Raw genomic sequence first — 17,906 nt, forward strand, 5'->3', positions numbered from 1 at the left:
GAATAGGGCCCTGGTCTATAGTAGTGTACTATATAGGGAATAGGGCTCTGGTCTATAGTAGTGTACTATATAGGGAATAGGGCCCTGGTCTATAGTAGTGCACTATATAGGGAATAGGGCTCTGGTCTATAGTAGTACCACTATATAAGGAATAGGGCTCTGGTCTATAGTAGTGTACTATATAGGGAATAGGGCCCTGGTCTATAGTAGTGTACTATATAGGGAATAGGGCTCTGGTCTATAGTAGTGTACTATATAGGGAATAGGGCTCTGGTCTATAGTAGTGTACTATATAGGGAATAGGGCCCTGGTCTATAGTACTGTACTATATAGGGAATAGGGCTCTGGTCTATAGTAGTGTACTATATAGGGAATAGGGTCCTGGTCTACAGTAGTGTACTATATAGGGAATAGGGCTCTGGTCTACAGTAGTGTACTATATAGGGAATAGGGCCCTGGTCTATAGTAGTGTACTACATTTACATTTACATTTAAGTCATTTAGCAAACGCTCTTATCCAGAGCTATATAGGGAATAGGGCTCTGGTCTATAGTATTGTACTATATAGGGAATAGGTCCCTGGTCTATAGTAGTGTACTATATAAGGAATAGGGCCCAGGTCTATAGTAGTGTCTATATAGGGAATAGGGCTCTGGTCTATAGTAGTACCACTATATAGGGAACAGGGCTCTGGTCTATAGTAGTGTACTATATAGGGAATAGGGCCCTGGTCTATAGTAGTGTACTATATAGGGAATAGGGCCCTGGTCTATAGTAGTGTACTATATAGGGAATAGGGCCCTGGTCTATAGTAGTGTACTAAATAGGGAATAGGGCCCTGGTCTATAGTAGTGTACTATATAGGGAATAGGGCTCTGGTCTATAGTAGTGTACTATATAGGGAATAGGGCCCTGGTCACTAGTAGTTCACTATATAGGGAATAGGGCCCTGGTCTATAGTAGTTCACTATATAGGGAATAGGGCTCTGGTCTAAAGTAGTTCACTATATAGGGAATAGGGCTCTGGTTACTAGTAGTTCACTATATAGGGAATAGGGCTCTGGTCATAAGTAGTTCACTACATAGGGAATAGGGCTCTGGTCACTAGTAGTTCACTACATAGGGAACAGGGCGCCATTTGTGCAGCAGACCCGAGGTTTTGGTACGAGAGCTTCTCGGATGGTTCTTCGTTTGATTTATCAATGTGATTATTGATTACTCATCGGCCCTTGAGAGTGTGGGACCGGGTGTTAGTGGTTGTGTGTGTTGGTGAATTTGACGACATGAGCGGAGAAAAATTAACTTTATTTCACATCAACCACATTGCACTCCTGACTGTCAGGGGGGGCACACCTCCACGCTTTGGGCACAAGGACATAGGAAATGGTATGTTTAGCCAATGGGAAAGGCCCATCTAGGCAGAATACAGTATTTGTAGCCAATCAGACAGCCCCATGTATGCTGGGTTCTGTATGTCTAGCCAATGGGAAAGGCCCATCTAGGCAGAATACAGTATTTGTAGCCAATCAGACAGCCCCATGTCGGCTGGGTTCTGTATGTCTAGCCAATGGGAAAGGCCCGTGTAGAAAGTATATGAGGGCAGGTACGGGACAGAGACACACCTGACCGAGAGGTGTGGTCGAGCAGGTTGACAGTTTGTGTACACGGCATCATTCACCGCTCAGAGCGTTTAGCTACTGTATGTATCTACCACGTGTCATGTATGTACTTCACTGATGTCACTGGTTACTGTGAGAGTGACGTTTAAAAAAATTATTTAAAAAACAAAAACAAAAAAGTGATACAAATGCAAAGCTAGTGGAGGTTCACTGTGACTGGCTCGGTCCGGCTTTTAATTTAACCAATCAGCATTCTGTTTCCGCGGTGACGGCATTTATATACATATGTGATATTATACATATATAAATATTTACGAGGGCATGTATTAGTTTATTGAAATGGTATAATAATCAAATGCTGCAGTGTGTTTATGGCTGATAGAGAATTAAAATGTACAAGTCATTTCCTGTTTCCTGTTGTGTTTTTATTGTGATGAGAAGTACTGTTGATGAAAACCTTACAACTTTTCTCTTCTTTAAGTGACTACAATATAACGTATTACAGTACAGAACTTATTCATTTTAGTACAGAACTTATTCATTATAGGACAGAACTTATTAATTATAGGACAGAACTTATTCATTATAGGACAGAACTTATTCATTATAGGACAGAACATATTCATTATAGGACAGAACTTATTAATTATAGTGCAGAACTTATTAATTATAATGCAGAACTTATTCATTATAGTACAGAACGTATTCATTATAGTAGAGAACTTATTCATTATAGTGCAGAACGTATTCATTATAGTAGAGAACTTATTCATTATAGTAGAGAACTTATTCATTATAGTGCAGAACTTATTCATTATAGTGCAGAACGTATTCATTATAGTGCAGAACTTATTCATTATAGTACAGAACTTATTCATTATAGGGCAGAACTTATTCATTATAGGGCAGAACTTATTCATTATAGGACAGAACTTATTAATTATAGGACAGAACTTATTCATTATAGGACAGAACTTATTCATTATAGTACAGAACTTATTCATTATAGTAGAGAACTTATTACAACAACCAAGAGCCAACAGGCAGGCAGGCTACTACTTAATATTATGGCTGGAGTTATGTGTAACTGTAGGCTGAGAAAGTGCACTGCAGCATAGTTAGCTAACGGGAGCGAGCTTAACGAGCTTCTCTTCCCAGTTTGATGCAGTCCAAGACAGGTACTATGTAATCATATCTGATCCAGTCCAAGGTACAGGTACTATGTAATCATATCTGATCCAGTCCAAGGTACAGGTACTATGTAATCATATCTGATCCAGTCCAAGGTACAGGTACTATGTAATTATATCTGATCCAGTCCAAGGTACAGGTACTATGTAATCATATCTGATCCAGTCCAAGGTACAGGTACTATGTAATCATATCTGATCCAGTCCAAGGTACAGGTACTATGTAATCATATCTGATCCAGTCCAAGGTACAGGTTCTATGTAATCATATCTGATCCAGTCCAAGGTACAGGTACTATGTAATCATATCTGATCCAGTCCAAGGTACAGGTACTATGTTATCATATCTGATCCAGTCCAAGGTACAGGTACTATGTAATCATATCTGATCCAGTCCAAGGTACAGGTACTATGTACTCATATCTGATCCAGTCCAAGGTACAGGTACTATGTAATCATATCTGATCCAGTCCAAGGTACAGGTACTATGTAATCATATCTGATCCAGTCCAAGGTACAGGTACTATGTAATCATATCTGATCCAGTCCAAGGTACAGGTACTATGTAATCATATCTGATCCAGTCCAAGGTACAGGTACTATGTTATCATATCTGATCCAGTCCAAGGTACAGGTACTATGTAATCATATCTGATCCAGTCCAAGGTACAGGTACTATGTACTCATATCTGATCCAGTCCAAGGTACAGGTACTATGTAATCATATCTGATCCAGTCCAAGGTACAGGTACTATGTAATCATATCTGATCCAGTCCAAGGTACAGGTACTATGTAATCATATCTGATCCAGTCCAAGGTACAGGTACTATGTAATCATATTTGATCCAGTCCAAGGTACAGGTACTATGTAATCATATCTGATCCAGTCCAAGGTACAGGTACTATGTAATCATATTTGATCCAGTCCAAGGTACAGGTACTATGTAATCATATCTGATCCAGTCCAAGGTACAGGTACTATGTAATCATATCTGATCCAGTCCAAGGTACAGGTACTATGTAGTCATATCTGATCCAGTCCAAGGTACAGGTACTATGTAGTCATATCTGATCCAGTCCAAGGTACAGGTACTATGTAGTCATATCTGATCCAGTCCAAGGTACAGGTACTATGTAATCATATCTGATCCAGTCCAAGGTACAGGTACTATGTAATCATATCTGATCCAGTCCAAGGTACAGGTACTATGTAATCATATCTGATCCAGTCCAAGGTACAGGTACTATGTAATCATATCTGATCCAGTCCAAGGTACAGGTACTATGTAATCATATCTGATCCAGTCCAAGGTACAGGTACTATGTAGTCATATCTGATCCAGTCCAAGGTACAGGTACTATGTAGTCATATCTGATCCAGTCCAAGGTACAGGTACTATGTAATCATATCTGATCCAGTCCAAGGTACAGGTACTATGTAATCATATCTGATCCAGTCCAAGGTACAGGTACTATGTAATCATATCTGATCCAGTCCAAGGTACAGGTACTATGTAATCATATCTGATCCAGTCCAAGGTACAGGTACTATGTAATCATATCTGATCCAGTCCAAGGTACAGGTACTATGTAATCATATCTGATCCAGTCCAAGGTACAGGTACTATGTAATCATATCTGATCCAGTCCAAGGTACAGGTACTATGTAATCATATCTGATCCAGTCCAAGGTACAGGTACTATGTAATCATATCTGATCCAGTCCAAGGTACAGGTACTATGTAATCATATCTGATCCAGTCCAAGGTACAGGTACTATGTAATCATATCTGATCCAGTCCAAGGTACAGGTACTATGTAATCATATCTGATCCAGTCCAAGGTACAGGTACTATGTAATCATATCTGATCCAGTCCAAGGTACAGGTACTATGTAATCATATCTGATCCAGTCCAAGACAGGTACTATGTAATCATATCTGATCCAGTCCAAGGTACAGGTACTATGTAATCATATCTGATCCAGTCCAAGGTACAGGTACTATGTAATCATATCTGATCCAGTCCAAGGTACAGGTACTATGTAATCATATCTGATCCAGTCCAAGGTACAGGTACTATGTAATCATATCATGTAATCATATCTGATCCAGTCCAAGGTACAGGTACTATGTAATCATATCTGATCCAGTCCAAGGTACAGGTTCTATGTAATCATATCTGATCCAGTCCAAGGTACAGGTACTATGTAATCATATCTGATCCAGTCCAAGGTACAGGTACTATGTTATCATATCTGATCCAGTCCAAGGTACAGGTACTATGTAATCATATCTGATCCAGTCCAAGGTACAGGTACTATGTACTCATATCTGATCCAGTCCAAGGTACAGGTACTATGTAATCATATCTGATCCAGTCCAAGGTACAGGTACTATGTAATCATATTTGATCCAGTCCAAGGTACAGGTACTATGTAATCATATCTGATCCAGTCCAAGGTACAGGTACTATGTAATCATATCTGATCCAGTCCAAGGTACAGGTACTATGTTATCATATCTGATCCAGTCCAAGGTACAGGTACTATGTAATCATATCTGATCCAGTCCAAGGTACAGGTACTATGTACTCATATCTGATCCAGTCCAAGGTACAGGTACTATGTACTCATATCTGATCCAGTCCAAGGTACAGGTACTATGTAATCATATCTGATCCAGTCCAAGGTACAGGTACTATGTAATCATATCTGATCCAGTCCAAGGTACAGGTACTATGTAATCATATTTGATCCAGTCCAAGGTACAGGTACTATGTAATCATATCTGATCCAGTCCAAGGTACAGGTACTATGTAATCATATTTGATCCAGTCCAAGGTACAGGTACTATGTAATCATATCTGATCCAGTCCAAGGTACAGGTACTATGTAATCATATCTGATCCAGTCCAAGGTACAGGTACTATGTAGTCATATCTGATCCAGTCCAAGGTACAGGTACTATGTAGTCATATCTGATCCAGTCCAAGGTACAGGTACTATGTAGTCATATCTGATCCAGTCCAAGGTACAGGTACTATGTAATCATATCTGATCCAGTCCAAGGTACAGGTACTATGTAATCATATCTGATCCAGTCCAAGGTACAGGTACTATGTAATCATATCTGATCCAGTCCAAGGTACAGGTACTATGTAATCATATCTGATCCAGTCCAAGGTACAGGTACTATGTAATCATATCTGATCCAGTCCAAGGTACAGGTACTATGTAGTCATATCTGATCCAGTCCAAGGTACAGGTACTATGTAGTCATATCTGATCCAGTCCAAGGTACAGGTACTATGTAGTCATATCTGATCCAGTCCAAGGTACAGGTACTATGTAGTCATATCTGATCCAGTCCAAGGTACAGGTACTATGTAATCATATCTGATCCAGTCCAAGGTACAGGTACTATGTAATCATATCTGATCCAGTCCAAGGTACAGGTACTATGTAATCATATCTGATCCAGTCCAAGGTACAGGTACTATGTAATCATATCTGATCCAGTCCAAGGTACAGGTACTATGTAATCATATCTGATCCAGTCCAAGGTACAGGTACTATGTAATCATATCTGATCCAGTCCAAGGTACAGGTACTATGTAATCATATCTGATCCAGTCCAAGGTACAGGTACTATGTAATCATATCTGATCCAGTCCAAGGTACAGGTACTATGTAATCATATCTGATCCAGTCCAAGGTACAGGTACTATGTAATCATATCTGATCCAGTCCAAGACAGGTACTATGTAATCATATCTGATCCAGTCCAAGGTACAGGTACTATGTAATCATATCTGATCCAGTCCAAGGTACAGGTACTATGTAATCATATCTGATCCAGTCCAAGGTACAGGTACTATGTAATCATATCTGATCCAGTCCAAGGTACAGGTACTATGTAATCATATCTGATCCAGTCCAAGGTACAGGTACTATGTAATCATATCTGATCCAGTCCAAGGTACAGGTACTATGTAATCATATCTGATCCAGTCCAAGGTACAGGTACTATGTAATCATATCTGATCCAGTCCAAGGTACAGGTACTATGTAATCATATCTGATCCAGTCCAAGGTACAGGTACTATGTAATCATATCTGATCCAGTCCAAGGTACAGGTACTATGTAATCATATCTGATCCAGTCCAAGGTACAGGTACTATGTAATCATATCTGATCCAGTCCAAGGTACAGGTACTATGTAATCATATCTGATCCAGTCCAAGGTACAGGTACTATGTAATCATATCTGATCCAGTCCAAGGTACAGGTACTATGTAATCATATCTGATCCAGTCCAAGGTACAGGTACTATGTAATCATATCTGATCCAGTCCAAGGTACAGGTACTATGTAATCATATCTGATCCAGTCCAAGGTACAGGTACTATGTAATCATATCTGATCCAGTCCAAGGTACAGGTACTATGTAATCATATCTGATCCAGTCCAAGGTACAGGTACTATGTAATCATATCTGATCCAGTCCAAGGTACAGGTACTATGTAATCATATCTGATCCAGTCCAAGGTACAGGTACTATGTAATCATATCTGATCCAGTCCAAGGTACAGGTACTATGTAATCATATCTGATCCAGTCCAAGGTACAGGTACTATGTAATCATATCTGATCCAGTCCAAGGTACAGGTACTATGTAATCATATCTGATCCAGTCCAAGGTACAGGTACTATGTAATCATATCTGATCCAGTCCAAGGTACAGGTACTATGTAATCATATCTGATCCAGTCCAAGGTACAGGTACTATGTAATCATATCTGATCCAGTCCAAGGTACAGGTACTATGTAATCATATCTGATCCAGTCCAAGGTACAGGTACTATGTAATCATATCTGATCCAGTCCAAGGTACAGGTACTATGTAATCATATCTGATCCAGTCCAAGGTACAGGTACTATGTAATCATATCTGATCCAGTCCAAGGTACAGGTACTATGTAATCATATCTGATCCAGTCCAAGGTACAGGTACTATGTAATCATATCTGATCCAGTCCAAGGTACAGGTACTATGTAATCATATCTGATCCAGTCCAAGGTACAGGTACTATGTAATCATATCTGATCCAGTCCAAGGTACAGGTACTATGTAATCATATCTGATCCAGTCCAAGGTACAGGTACTATGTAATCATATCTGATCCAGTCCAAGGTACAGCTACTATGTAATCATATCTGATCCAGTCCAAGGTACAGGTACTATGTAATCATATCTGATCCAGTCCAAGGTACAGGTACTATGTAATCATATCTGATCCAGTCCAAGGTACAGGTACTATGTAATCATATCTGATCCAGTCCAAGGTACAGGTACTATGTAATCATATCTGATCCAGTCCAAGGTACAGGTACTATGTAATCATATCTGATCCAGTCCAAGACAGGTACTATGTAATCATATCTGATCCAGTCCAAGGTACAGGTACTATGTAATCATATCTGATCCAGTCCAAGGTACAGGTACTATGTAATCATATCTGATCCAGTCCAAGGTACAGGTACTATGTAATCATATCTGATCCAGTCCAAGGTACAGGTACTATGTAATCATATCTGATCCAGTCCAAGGTACAGGTACTATGTAATCATATCTGATCCAGTCCAAGGTACAGGTACTATGTAATCATATCTGATCCAGTCCAAGGTACAGGTACTATGTAATCATATCTGATCCAGTCCAAGGTACAGGTACTATGTAATCATATCTGATCCAGTCCAAGGTACAGGTACTATGTAATCATATCTGATCCAGTCCAAGGTACAGGTACTATGTAATCATATCTGATCCAGTCCAAGGTACAGGTACTATGTAATCATATCTGATCCAGTCCAAGGTACAGGTACTATGTAATCATATCTGATCCAGTCCAAGGTACAGGTACTATGTAATCATATCTGATCCAGTCCAAGGTACAGGTACTATGTAATCATATCTGATCCAGTCCAAGGTACAGGTACTATGTAATCATATCTGATCCAGTCCAAGGTACAGGTACTATGTAATCATATCTGATCCAGTCCAAGGTACAGGTACTATGTAATCATATCTGATCCAGTCCAAGGTACAGGTACTATGTAATCATATCTGATCCAGTCCAAGGTACAGGTACTATGTAATCATATCTGATCCAGTCCAAGGTACAGGTACTATGTAATCATATCTGATCCAGTCCAAGGTACAGGTACTATGTAATCATATCTGATCCAGTCCAAGGTACAGGTACTATGTAATCATATCTGATCCAGTCCAAGGTACAGGTACTATGTAATCATATCTGATCCAGTCCAAGGTACAGGTACTATGTAATCATATCTGATCCAGTCCAAGGTACAGGTACTATGTAATCATATCTGATCCAGTCCAAGGTACAGGTACTATGTAATCATATCTGATCCAGTCCAAGGTACAGGTACTATGTAATCATATCTGATCCAGTCCAAGGTACAGGTACTATGTAATCATATCTGATCCAGTCCAAGGTACAGGTACTATGTAATCATATCTGATCCAGTCCAAGGTACAGGTACTATGTAATCATATCTGATCCAGTCCAAGGTACAGGTACTATGTAATCATATCTGATCCAGTCCAAGGTACAGGTACTATGTAATCATATCTGATCCAGTCCAAGGTACAGGTACTATGTAATCATATCTGATCCAGTCCAAGGTACAGGTACTATGTAATCATATCTGATCCAGTCCAAGGTACAGGTACTATGTAATCATATCTGATCCAGTCCAAGGTACAGGTACTATGTAATCATATCTGATCCAGTCCAAGGTACAGCTACTATGTAATCATATCTGATCCAGTCCAAGGTACAGCTACTATGTAATCATATCTGATCCAGTCCAAGGTACAGGTACTATGTAATCATATCTGATCCAGTCCAAGGTACAGGTACTATGTAATCATATCTGATCCAGTCCAAGGTACAGGTACTATGTAATCATATCTGATCCAGTCCAAGGTACAGGTACTATGTAATCATATCTGATCCAGTCCAAGGTACAGGTACTATGTAATCATATCTGATCCAGTCCAAGGTACAGGTACTATGTAATCATATCTGATCCAGTCCAAGGTACAGGTACTATGTAATCATATCTGATCCAGTCCAAGGTACAGGTACTATGTAATCATATCTGATCCAGTCCAAGGTACAGGTACTATGTAATCATATTTGATCCAGTCCAAGGTACAGGTACTATGTAATCATATCTGATCCAGTCCAAGGTACAGGTACTATGTAATCATATCTGATCCAGTCCAAGGTACAGGTACTATGTAATCATATCTGATCCAGTCCAAGGTACAGGTACTATGTAATCATATCTGATCCAGTCCAAGGTACAGGTACTATGTAATCATATCTGATCCAGTCCAAGGTACAGGTACTATGTAATCATATCTGATCCAGTCCAAGGTACAGGTACTATGTAATCATATCTGATCCAGTCCAAGGTACAGGTACTATGTAATCATATCTGATCCAGTCCAAGGTACAGGTACTATGTAATCATATCTGATCCAGTCCAAGGTACAGGTACTATGTAATCATATCTGATCCAGTCCAAGGTACAGGTACTATGTAATCATATCTGATCCAGTCCAAGGTACAGGTACTATGTAATCATATCTGATCCAGTCCAAGGTACAGGTACTATGTAATCATATCTGATCCAGTCCAAGGTACAGCTACTATGTAATCATATCTGATCCAGTCCAAGGTACAGGTACTATGTAATCATATCTGATCCAGTCCAAGGTACAGGTACTATGTAATCATATCTGATCCAGTCCAAGGTACAGGTACTATGTAATCATATTTGATCCAGTCCAAGGTACAGGTACTATGTAATCATATCTGATCCAGTCCAAGGTACAGGTACTATGTAATCATATCTGATCCAGTCCAAGGTACAGGTACTATGTAATCATATCTGATCCAGTCCAAGGTACAGGTACTATGTAATCATATCTGATCCAGTCCAAGGTACAGGTACTATGTAATCATATCTGATCCAGTCCAAGGTACAGGTACTATGTAATCATATCTGATCCAGTCCAAGGTACAGGTACTATGTAATCATATCTGATCCAGTCCAAGGTACAGGTACTATGTAATCATATCTGATCCAGTCCAAGGTACAGGTACTATGTAATCATATCTGATCCAGTCCAAGGTACAGGTACTATGTAGTCATATCTGATCCAGTCCAAGTTACAGGTACTATGTAATCATATCTGATCCAGTCCAAGGTACAGGTACTATGTAATCATATCTGATCCAGTCCAAGGTACAGGTACTATGTAATCATATCTGATCCAGTCCAAGGTACAGGTACTATGTAATCATATCTGATCCAGTCCAAGGTACAGGTACTATGTAGTCATATCTGATCCAGTCCAAGGTACAGGTACTATGTAATCATATCTGATCCAGTCCAAGGTACAGGTACTATGTAATCATATCTGATCCAGTCCAAGGTACAGGTACTATGTAATCATATCTGATCCAGTCCAAGGTACAGGTACTATGTAATCATATCTGATCCAGTCCAAGGTACAGGTACTATGTAATCATATCTGATCCAGTCCAAGGTACAGGTACTATGTAATCATATCTGATCCAGTCCAAGGTACAGGTACTATGTAATCATATCTGATCCAGTCCAAGGTACAGGTACTATGTAATCATATCTGATCCAGTCCAAGGTACAGGTACTATGTAATCATATCTGATCCAGTCCAAGGTACAGGTACTATGTAGTCATATCTGATCCAGTCCAAGGTACAGGTACTATGTAATCATATCTGATCCAGTCCAAGGTACAGGTACTATGTAATCATATCTGATCCAGTCCAAGGTACAGGTACTATGTAATCATATCTGATCCAGTCCAAGGTACAGGTACTATGTAATCATATCTGATCCAGTCCAAGGTACAGGTACTATGTAATCATATCTGATCCAGTCCAAGGTACAGGTACTATGTAGTCATATCTGATCCAGTCCAAGGTACAGGTACTATGTAATCATATCTGATCCAGTCCAAGGTACAGGTACTATGTAATCATATCTGATCCAGTCCAAGGTACAGGTACTATGTAGTCATATCTGATCCAGTCCAAGGTACAGGTACTATGTAGTCATATCTGATCCAGTCCAAGGTACAGGTACTATGTAATCATATCTGATCCAGTCCAAGGTACAGGTACTATGTAATCATATCTGATCCAGTCCAAGGTACAGGTACTATGTAATCATATCTGATCCAGTCCAAGGTACAGGTACTATGTAATCATATCTGATCCAGTCCAAGGTACAGGTACTATGTAATCATATCTGATCCAGTCCAAGGTACAGGTACTATGTAATCATATCTGATCCAGTCCAAGGTACAGGTACTATGTAATCATATCTGATCCAGTCCAAGGTACAGGTACTATGTAATCATATCTGATCCAGTCCAAGGTACAGGTACTATGTAGTCATATCTGATCCAGTCCAAGGTACAGGTACTATGTAATCATATCTGATCCAGTCCAAGGTACAGGTACTATGTAATCATATCTGATCCAGTCCAAGGTACAGGTACTATGTAATCATATCTGATCCAGTCCAAGGTACAGGTACTATGTAATCATATCTGATCCAGTCCAAGGTACAGGTACTATGTAATCATATCTGATCCAGTCCAAGGTACAGGTACTATGTAATCATATCTGATCCAGTCCAAGGTACAGGTACTATGTAATCATATCTGATCCAGTCCAAGGTACAGGTACTATGTAATCATATCTGATCCAGTCCAAGGTACAGGTACTATGTAATCATATCTGATCCAGTCCAAGGTACAGGTACTATGTAATCATATCTGATCCAGTCCAAGGTACAGGTACTATGTAGTCATATCTGATCCAGTCCAAGGTACAGGTACTATGTAATCATATCTGATCCAGTCCAAGGTACAGGTACTATGTAATCATATCTGATCCAGTCCAAGGTACAGGTACTATGTAGTCATATCTGATCCAGTCCAAGGTACAGGTACTATGTAATCATATCTGATCCAGTCCAAGGTACAGGTACTATGTAATCATATCTGATCCAGTCCAAGGTACAGGTACTATGTAATCATATCTGATCCAGTCCAAGGTACAGGTACTATGTAATCATATCTGATCCAGTCCAAGGTACAGGTACTATGTAATCATATCTGATCCAGTCCAAGGTACAGGTACTATGTAGTCATATCTGATCCAGTCCAAGGTACAGGTACTATGTAATCATATCTGATCCAGTCCAAGGTACAGGTACTATGTAATCATATCTGATCCAGTCCAAGGTACAGGTACTATGTAATCATATCTGATCCAGTCCAAGGTACAGGTACTATGTAATCATATCTGATCCAGTCCAAGGTACAGGTACTATGTAATCATATCTGATCCAGTCCAAGGTACAGGTACTATGTAATCATATCTGATCCAGTCCAAGGTACAGGTACTATGTAATCATATCTGATCCAGTCCAAGGTACAGGTACTATGTAGTCATATCTGATCCAGTCCAAGGTACAGGTACTATGTAATCATATCTGATCCAGTCCAAGGTACAGGTACTATGTAATCATATCTGATCCAGTCCAAGGTACAGGTACTATGTAATCATATCTGATCCAGTCCAAGGTACAGGTACTATGTAGTCATATCTGATCCAGTCCAAGGTACAGGTACTATGTAATCATATCTGATCCAGTCCAAGGTACAGGTACTATGTAATCATATCTGATCCAGTCCAAGGTACAGGTACTATGTAATCATATCTGATCCAGTCCAAGGTACAGGTACTATGTAATCATATCTGATCCAGTCCAAGGTACAGGTACTATGTAATCATATCTGATCCAGTCCAAGGTACAGGTACTATGTAATCATATCTGATCCAGTCCAAGGTACAGGTACTATGTAATCATATCTGATCCAGTCCAAGGTACAGGTACTATGTAATCATATCTGATCCAGTCCAAGGTACAGGTACTATGTAATCATATCTGATCCAGTCCAAGGTACAGGTACTATGTAATCATATCTGATCCAGTCCAAGGTACAGGTACTATGTAATCATATCTGATCCAGTCCAAGGTACAGGTACTATGTAATCATATCTGATCCAGTCCAAGGTACAGGTACTATGTAATCATATCTGATCCAGTCCAAGGTACAGGTACTATGTAATCATATCTGATCCAGTCCAAGGTACAGGTACTATGTAATCATATCTGATCCAGTCCAAGGTACAGGTACTATGTAATCATATCTGATCCAGTCCAAGGTACAGGTACTATGTAGTCATATCTGATCCAGTCCAAGGTACAGGTACTATGTAATCATATCTGATCCAGTCCAAGGTACAGGTACTATGTAATCATATCTGATCCAGTCCAAGGTACAGGTACTATGTAATCATATCTGATCCAGTCCAAGGTACAGGTACTATGTAATCATATCTGATCCAGTCCAAGGTACAGGTACTATGTAATCATATCTGATCCAGTCCAAGGTACAGGTACTATGTAATCATATCTGATCCAGTCCAAGGTACAGGTACTATGTAATCATATCTGATCCAGTCCAAGGTACAGGTACTATGTAATCATATCTGATCCAGTCCAAGGTACAGGTACTATGTAGTCATATCTGATCCAGTCCAAGGTACAGGTACTATGTAATCATATCTGATCCAGTCCAAGGTACAGGTACTATGTAATCATATCTGATCCAGTCCAAGGTACAGGTACTATGTAATCATATCTGATCCAGTCCAAGGTACAGGTACTATGTAATCATATCTGATCCAGTCCAAGGTACAGGTACTATGTAATCATATCTGATCCAGTCCAAGGTACAGGTACTATGTAATCATATCTGATCCAGTCCAAGGTACAGGTACTATGTAGTCATATCTGATCCAGTCCAAGGTACAGGTACTATGTAATCATATCTGATCCAGTCCAAGGTACAGGTACTATGTAATCATATCTGATCCAGTCCAAGGTACAGGTACTATGTAATCATATCTGATCCTGTCCAAGACAGGATTTAATAAAATAAAATAGTCTGTTCCCTGAAAGGCCGTAGTTCCCTGAATTGAACCACCAGACGACCATGGAAATCTACCTGTGTCAGGACAGTTTGACTTTTCACTTCACTACAAAAAGCTTTCCCTGGTGGTCTAGTGGTTAGGATTCGGCGCTCTCACCGCCGCGGCCCGGGTTCGATTCCCGGTCAGGGAACACACTTTTTTTTGTTTTTTTTAACAATGCTTACACTTGTGTTACAAAAAAATAATGTAAATCCACATTTGATCAGTTGTATTTGAAAACGAACGTTTACCGTGTTACATTCTGACATCCTTTCGCTTTCAAAGCGAAAAAAAAAGGTGTGTTCCCTGACCGGGAATCGAACCCGGGCCGCGGCGGTGAGAGCGCCGAATCCTAACCACTAGACCACCAGGGAAAGCTACTATTGAGAGGACAGTTTGACTTTTCACCTGATTACTCAGCGCTGACTTACAACTGCAAGTTTAACTTGTCGCTCTTTTTTTGAAAGAAACAATTACCACAGATAAAAGTTTACAGTATCTTTGCAATGACACATCCAGAAGCTGTGTGCACGGCTTCTACCTCAACACTGTAGGCTTTCTGTCTGGTAAACAAGCACACTTAAGTGGAAGTGACGCTGGTGGAGACTTTAACGTTAGCTATGTGGTTTACAGCTAGCGAGCTCTGGCCTTTCGTCCTTCGGAGTTCAAAGTCAAGCTGTTCCACTCTGATGTTGATTGAAAGCCCGACTGTCGAGCAGAACCAGCGGCAGGAGAGGCCCGGGCGGGTGGAACCACGGATAAAAGTCGCCAAAACAGCAAACTCTGTAGGTGGGTCTTCGATGATGAAGACGGGTTGACAGCAGGAGCTAAGGACCAATAACCAGGTATGTACAGCATACATCAAACAAACATTATAGGGGCAACAGGTAGCGTAGTCAGTGTTGTATTACGTTCACTGCTGTCATACAGAAGCCACGTCTATATATCTACAGTATCTATCTATCTATTTAAATAAAGGTTAAATAAATAAAAATATGTCTATCTATCTCAGTCTGACGGTCTAATGAGTCAATGCCAACAGCTAAATGGAGTCAATCAGTCATAATTTTTAGCTGGCTATGTGTCCATCGTCATAATGACTTTATTGCGTCTCTCAGTGACAATCTGTGTCCTGAATGGAATCCTATTCCCTATAAAGTGCACTACTTTAGACCAGAACCCTATGGAATCCTATTCCCTATAAAGTGCACTACTTTAGACCAGAACCCTATGGAATCCTATTCCCTATAAAGTGCACTACTTTAGACCAGAACCCTATGGAATCCTATTCCCTATAAAGTGCACTACTTTAGACCAGAACCCTATGGAATCCTATTCCCTATAAAGTGCACTACTTTAGACCAGAACCCTATGGAATCCTATTCCCTATAAAGTGCACTACTTTAGACCAGAACCCTATGGAATCCTATTCCCTATAAAGTGCACTACTTTAGACCAGAACCCTATGGAATCCTATTCCCTATAAAGTGCACTACTTTAGACCAGAACCCTATGGAATCCTATTCCCTATAAAGTGCACTACTTTAGACCAGAACCCTATGGAATCCTATTCCCTATAAAGTGCACTACTTTAGACCAGAACCCTATGGAATCCTATTCCCTATAAAGTGCACTACTTTAGACCAGAACCCTATGGAATCCTATTCCCTATAAAGTGCACTACTTTAGACCAGAACCCTATGGAATCCTATTCCCTATAAAGTGCACTACTTTAGACCAGAACCCTATGGAATCCTATTCCCTATAAAGTGCACTACTTTAGACCAGAACCCTATGGAATCCTATTCCCTATAAAGTGCACTACTTTAGACCAGAACCCTATGGAATCCTATTCCCTATAAAGTGCACTACTTTAGACCAGAACCCTATGGAATCCTATTCCCTATAAAGTGCACTACTTTAGACCAGAACCCTATGGAATCCTATTCCCTATAAAGTGCACTACTTTAGACCAGAACACTATGGAATCCTATTCCCTATAAAGTGCACTACTTTAGACCAGAACCCTATGGAATCCTATTCCCTATAAAGTGCACTACTTTAGACCAGAACCCTATGGAATCCTATTCCCTATAAAGTGCACTACTTTAGACCAGAACCCTATGGAATCCTATTCCCTATAAAGTGCACTACTTTAGACCAGAACCCTATGGAATCCTATTCCCTATAAAGTGCAGTCAGGGCTGCCATCTTCTGAAGAAAGCTTGTAGGGAGATTTTGCCATGGCGGGTCTGTTATAAAGCTCATCTCCTGTAATTCTACATATTTGACCAAAAACACAGGCCAGGTGTATTCAGAATGCTTTGAATATTAAATTAACACTCAAAATTCAATGACTTTGTTACTCTGAGATTTTTGTGGGGATGAAAATGTAAAGTATGCTAATATATATATATATATATATTTATTTGTTTACATATTTTGTAGGTGGTTTGACACTTTATTCCGACATTAAATAAAATCAGATTGCAAGACATGTGAATGGGGAAAACAGTAGGAAGGTCAGTAGATTGATTCCTGTTCTCTAGAAACAGTAGGAAGGACAGTAGATTGATTATTGTTCTCTAGAAACAGTAGGAAGGTCAGTAGATTGATTCATGTTCTCTAGAAACAGTGGGAAGGTCAGTAGATTGATTCATGTTCTCTAGAAACAGTGGGAAGGTCAGTAGATTGATTCCTGTTCTCTAGAAACAGTAGGAAGGACAGTAGATTGATTATTGTTCTCTAGAAACAGTGGGAAGGTCAGTAGATTGATTCATGTTCTCTAGAAACAGTAGGAAGGTCAGTAGATTGATTCCTGTTCTCTAGAAACAGTAGGAAGGTCAGTAGATTGATTCCTTTTCTCTAGAAACAGTGGGAAGGTCAGTTCTCTAGAAA

At 39.8% G+C, this 17,906-nt stretch overlaps 2 non-coding genes across 2 annotated transcripts; one reads left to right on the forward strand and one right to left on the reverse strand.

The window, feature by feature from the left end:
* Positions 1-15,087: 15,087 nt before the first annotated feature.
* Positions 15,088-15,159, forward strand: trnae-cuc (transfer RNA glutamic acid (anticodon CUC)). Its single transcript has one exon. It is a non-coding gene; the product is annotated as a tRNA-Glu (tRNA).
* Positions 15,160-15,310: 151 nt separating this feature from the next.
* Positions 15,311-15,382, reverse strand: trnae-cuc (transfer RNA glutamic acid (anticodon CUC)). Its single transcript has one exon. It is a non-coding gene; the product is annotated as a tRNA-Glu (tRNA).
* Positions 15,383-17,906: the final 2,524 nt, after the last annotated feature.

This window comes from Oncorhynchus masou, unplaced genomic scaffold, assembly GCF_036934945.1.
Source record: "Oncorhynchus masou masou isolate Uvic2021 unplaced genomic scaffold, UVic_Omas_1.1 unplaced_scaffold_514, whole genome shotgun sequence".
Taxonomy (NCBI): Eukaryota; Metazoa; Chordata; class Actinopteri; order Salmoniformes; family Salmonidae; genus Oncorhynchus; species Oncorhynchus masou.